Source organism: Phoca vitulina, unplaced genomic scaffold, assembly GCF_004348235.1.
Source record: "Phoca vitulina isolate PV1807 unplaced genomic scaffold, GSC_HSeal_1.0 scaffold6, whole genome shotgun sequence".
Classification (NCBI taxonomy): domain Eukaryota; kingdom Metazoa; phylum Chordata; class Mammalia; order Carnivora; family Phocidae; genus Phoca; species Phoca vitulina.
This window is the reverse complement of record NW_022589709.1, coordinates 44,190,163-44,196,451: the sequence shown is the minus strand read 5'-3', so window position 1 is coordinate 44,196,451 and position 6,289 is coordinate 44,190,163. Positions and strand designations below refer to the sequence as shown.

Genomic DNA, 6,289 nt, shown 5'->3' with positions numbered 1-6,289 from the left:
TGAACTTGTTTGGGATCCTAATGACCATATTTTTAAATATTAAATATATTTTAATCCCCAAATTATGAGCAGTATTTTTAAATACAACCAGTTTCTGAGCTGAAAACAGAATGCAGCTAAATTACACACACACACACACACACACACACACATTTTTCTGGTCCAGCTGTATCTTATTTATGTGGTATAATCTAGTCCAGTATCTTGCATCTAAGGTCCTCTGATCCTGATATCCTGGTAGAAAAATGGAGCATGAATTTGAAGATAAAGAAAAGATGGCTGGTCTTAAATCTGTATTACTTAAAAGACTCATCTACAACTGAGAAGAAATCACAATTTGAAAGTTGCTTATGTTTATATCTTCTTGTCTTTTGTTCCGTGAAAAAAGTGTAGGAAAGTTATAGGGGGAAAGTTACAGAATACACTACAGAAGGATTATGTGGTGAGATTTCATAAGGAGAAATTCCTGCTGGACATGAGAAAACATACCCATGAGGAAGAACTCATCTCCCACTAAAAGACACCTCCCCACCCATTAGAACCACAACATGGGCACTGCTCTGACTTTAAGAAAGAACCTAGTCATTTGGTTGGGAAATTTTCCACACATTTGGCAAGAAATAGGAACAGGATACAACTGGAGGTTTGTTCTCAAGTAAATTGCTGGTGAATGGCAGATTATTTTGCTGACTGAAGTTTTTCTCTCTAAGACTTGATTCTCAGAGAAATAACCCAGGTTAAAGAAACCAAAGTAAAAATGTTTTAAAGGATTATATACTATTTGAGCCATGAAGAAATATAGCCATCAACTCCTACTTAACAGGTAAGAAAATTGACATCCAAAGACATTCATTAATTTATCCATGTTTTCTAATTCGTTTCTAATTATTACAAATCTGAATGCCTAAAAGAAAACATAATACATTTGACTTCATAAAAATTAAAAACTCTGCAGCACACAAATACAAAATCATAATGAAAGTTAAAAGATAAATGACAAATGAGACAAATATTGACAACTTATAAAAAAAAAGAATGCTTTTCTTTCTACAGAAAGAAGAGGTTCAGATCAATTATAGAGAGATGAACAATCCTATGGAAATGAAGCATAGAACATGAACACACCGCTACCAGGAAAATAACCACTACAAAAAACTATTCACTTATTATTAAGTAAATGCAAATAAAAATAAAAAGAAATCCCTCTGCTAATCTATAAAATATGATGGAATATGGAATATGTTTAAATGTTCGATAGCACTCATAGTTAAGGGATTGTGAGGAAACACAAATCAGTGGCATACCAGAGACAGCTTTCCCAACTCGTGAGAGCTGATTTTGCTCATTTTTTGCACAACTCTGACTGCAGTAACATCATGTAGGGTGTTTGACATTGATGTTGGCTGGAAGACTTTTACCATGGAGTTAGTCAATCACTATCAAGAAAGAGGGTTTTTTTTGGTTGTTGTTTCTGTTTTTAATCCAGAGGACCAGTTGTTAAGCATTTATCAGCATACCACTATGTATACTCAGACTTTAAAATGAGAATTTGACTCTTTGAGGAAGACACGGTCTCAGCCACAGCGGAGCTCTGGACGCCCTGCTCCTGCTCCTGACTCACGGCTGTCCGCTCTGGTGAGGAACACGTCGGTCAGGAAGCCGTGCCTTTTTTTTTTTTTTTTTTTTTATTTGACAGAGAGAGAGACAGCAAGAGAGGGAACACTAGCAGGGGGAGTGGGAGAGGGAGAAGCAGGCCTCCTGCTGAGCAGGGAGCCCGATGCGGGGCTTGATCCCAGGACCCTGGGATCATGACCTGAGCCGAAGGCAGACGCTTAACGACTGAGCCACCCAGGTGCCCCAGGAAGCCGTGCCTTTTAAAGACTCTGGGAAGACACCTCTGTAAGCAGAGGTTGTGATTCACCGAATTAGAATTACTCTAACCAAACACAACACAAAATCTGTGGAGAAGGCATGTGCTTACTTGATCAGAGGCACAAAGGAAAAGAATCCCAAAGTGAAAGGATAGTTTAGATGCTTACCAAGACTCAGAATCGCTACAAGAAAAACTCGCGGTGAAGGTTCTAAGACTTGGGATCATTCTCAGAAGAGGATCCACAAGCGACTCACTGATTTGCACAGTCCTTCTGAGATTATTAAACAGATTATTTCCATCAGTATTGAGCCAGGATTTGAGATTGAAGTCACCATTGCAGATGCTTAAATCAACCATTTTAATAAATTGATTATCAGTTGTAAATAAAGAAATAAAATGAGAATTTAATTGATACTTCTTCACAAGAGTGCTATATATAAATTTATAACCAAAAGTTTAATGTGTACATAATGACTCAGCCATTTCACTTTTATAAGTTTATCCTTAAAATATATTTAGACAGGTGTGTAAATGTCTATAAAAAAAAAGGTTGATCACTCTATCATTTTTAAAAAAACAAAACAAATGGAAACACTCTAAATGTCCAGTGATAGAAACTGACACAAAATACTATGGACATCTAAACAAAGGGAAAATTTTGCAATCATTTAAAAAGAATAAGGAATTTTCATGTATGATGATAGGTAAGTATCATGTACTAAATATCATTTAAAATGAAAAAAACAGGTTACCAAGTAGTAGACATAGTATGATTTCCTTGTGTTAATAAAATTGTATAACCAAAAATAAATAAGAGACATCTGAAAGGGTAAAAAAAAAAAAATGTTAGTTAATGCTATTGCTTTTAGAGAGTGGGACTATATGATATGTCAGGATAAAATATATATATATGTATATATATATATAGACACATATTTCTCTTCTAGTACATAGAATTTTACAGGCACACACATATGATACATAAAATTTTGTACATATATATATTATATTTTTTTTTTCTTTATAAATGATCCTGATTAAAATGTTTAATTTCATCGAGCATCATTTTTAAAGGGGAAATATTGCTTTAAATAAAAATACGTAAAACGGTGGTCAAGACTTTGAATAAAGTATTATTTTGTGTCTATTTGCTTTAGTGTCATTGCTTAGTAGGGGCTAGAGTATGAGGCCATCTGACAGCAGACATTATTACTCTCCATCAGTCTGAGAAAAGAAATATAAAGCACTTAGAAATCTCAAGAGGCTAGCCTTCTATGGGATGTGGAGAGGTTTATTTTCCTCCTTAACAGAGACTTCATGATGGAGTAGATGTGGTTTATTGAACTTGTCATGAGTACAAGGGTGAAATTAAGCTTGCATATCTATGTTTTACTAGTGGCAGTATAAATACAGCATTCTGGAAAATCAGTTGACAATATTCACTAAGTGTAAAAAAAGTTTTAGTACTAGCTGACCTAGGACTTCTATTTCTAGTATATCTGGTCTAAAAATAATCTGAAACAAGGAACAAGCTAATGGTACAAAGATGTCCATCATAGCATTACCTATTTTAATGAACACTTGAACGGAGCTTAACTGTCCAGCAATGAAGAACTTCTAAACAAAATGAAGCATTACAATCAATGGAACAAAATTCAGTAATCAGCACTCTTCCGTACGGGACCACAATAATCATGATGGTGTTTTTTTGTTTCAGTACATCTTCTAACTCAACCTGATGAAAATAAACAAATCTGACTACTGACTGTGAGTGTTGCCTACCTGAGAAAACAGCACCATCATCCACAAATTTACACAAATCTGTTGTCATTCTTTCATCTCCCCCCTTAAGCTTCTCCCATTTTCAATCCATCATTGCATTGGTTAGTGTTAACTACTAAATATTTCTCAAACCTGTATACTCCCCCCCCCATGTTTACCACTAACATACTCATACAAACATCACTTCTTATTTGGACTATTACAACAGCTTCTCAAACTGTTAACATCTAACAGTTAGCTTCTAACATCTTAGCTCCTACAGTTCTGTTCTTCACATGTAGCCAAAATACCTTTTCAAACAAAAACCTGACAAAATTGTTGCTCCATTCTCTTTATTCTTTGGATTTAAACAAAGAAACAAATATAATCATCATAAACAAACTGAGGGTTCTAGAGGGGAGGGGGGTGAGGGGGTGGGTTAGCCTGGTGATGGGTATTAAAGAGGGCACGTACTGAATGGAGCACTGGGTGTTATGCACAAACAATGAATCATGGAACACTACATCAAAGACTAATGAGGTAACATATGGTGATTAACATAACATAATAAAATTTAAAAAAAGAAAAAAAATTTTAAAAAGAAAAATAAATAAAAATCTATATGAAAACATAATTTTGAAAAACATAAAGCTATTTAGGGATTTGCAGAAAATGTTGGGATATACCACAGATCAGATAGCAAGATACCACTTAAATTTTTTTGAAGTTATAACACGAATGAACTTGAAGCTATGATTCAAAGGTATTAAGTGGTAAGTGGCCTCTAAACTAAAGTTAAAACCATAACAAAATGGGTCCTGACAGGGCTGATTTAGGGTATTTCCTCATGGCAGATCTCCATTTTCACTCTAACTAAAAATATGACCAAACAGATGGTGAGACTCTTACTGCTATCTAACGTGATATCGCCAGCCGTATCTTTAAACTTCAAAGAGCATTTCAGGTCACTGCATGGATATGGACCCTGATAGACTGACTCTAGTAAGGTACTAAAAAAGAAAAAAAGTATAGATAAACAATTGAGGGGGCAGTAAGTTATAAGCCACTCTATTACCAGATACTCTTAAAACTAACTTTGACATCAATAGAAAATGAAGGTCGAAGGATGACAGAAGTGTCATATTATTGGTATGAAATTACATGCATTTCTATATATATAATGTATGGTGATTAACATAACATAATAAAATTTAAAAAAATCATATTCCCTGCCACAAGGGATTTTGCTGAGTTTGTGTGTGTGTGTGTCTCTCTCTTTTTTTTTCTTTTAGTTTCAGGTGTAGAATTTAGTGATTCAACACTTATATACAAACAACACCTGCTGTTCATCGTAAGTGCCCTCCTTAATCCTCAGCACCTATTTAACCATTCCCCTCACCTACCTCCTCTCTGGTAAACATAAGTTTGTTCTCTATAGTTAAGAGTCTGTTTCTCAGGTTTTCTCTCTTGTTTCCCCCTATGTTCCTTTGTTTTATTTCTAAAATCCCACATATGAGTGAAATCATATGATATTTCTTTGTCTGACTGATTTATTTCACTTAGCATAATACTCTCTAGCTCCATCCATGTTACTGCAAATGGCAAGATTTCATCCTTTTTTATGGCTGAGCAATATTCCATTGTATATATACAACATCTCTTCTTTATCCATTCATCAGTCGGTGGATATTTGGGTTCTTTCCATAATTTGGTTATTCTCGATAATGCTGTTATAAACATCAGGATGCAAGTATCCCTTCACATTTATATTTTGCTTCCTTTGGGTAAATACCTACTAGTGCAATTGCTAGATCATAGGGTAGTTCTATTTTTAACTTTTTGAGGAACCTCCATACTGTTTTCCAGAGTGGCTGAACCAGTTTACACTCCCAACAGTGTAAGAGAGTTCCCCTTTCTCCACATCCTCTCCAACACCTGTTGTTTCCTGTATTGTTTATTTTAGCCATTCTTAGTGGTGTGCGGTGATACCTCATTGCAGTTTTGATTTATATTTCTGATGATGAGTGATGTTGAGAATCTTTTCGTGTGTCTGTTGTCCATCTGTGTGTATTCTTTGGAAAAATGTCTATACATGTCTTCTCCCATTTCTGAACTGTATTATTTGTTTTCGGGTATTGAGTTTTATAACTTCTTTATATACTTTGGATACTAACCCTTTATCAGATATGACATTTGCAAACATCTTCTCCCATTCCAAAGGTCATCTTTTAGGTTTTTTTTTTTTAAGATTTTATTTATTTATTTGAGAGAGAGAGATACAAAGATAGCAACAGAGAGCACAAGTGAGCATGAGCAGGGAGGAGAGGGAGAAGCAAGCATCCCGCCGATCAGGGAGCCGGACACGGGGCTTGATCCCAGGACCCTGGGATCAGGACCTGAGCTGAAGGCAGATGTTTAACTGACTGAGCCACCCAGGTGCCCCCGCCTTTTAGTTTTGTTGATTGTTCCCTTCATTGTTCAGAAGCTTCTTATTTTGATGAAATCCCAATAGTTTATTTTTGCTTTTGTTTCCCTTGCCTTCAAAGACATATCCAGTAAGAAACTGCTATGGCCAGTGTCAAAGAGATTACTTCCTGTGTCCTTCTCTATGATTTTGATGGTTTTCTGTCTCACACTTAGGTCTCTAATCCATTT

General features: G+C 35.4%; 1 pseudogene; it reads left to right on the top strand.

Annotated features, from left to right (window-relative positions):
• Positions 1-245: 245 nt before the first annotated feature.
• Positions 246-2,221, top strand: LOC116632014 (annotated as a pseudogene).
• Positions 2,222-6,289: the final 4,068 nt, after the last annotated feature.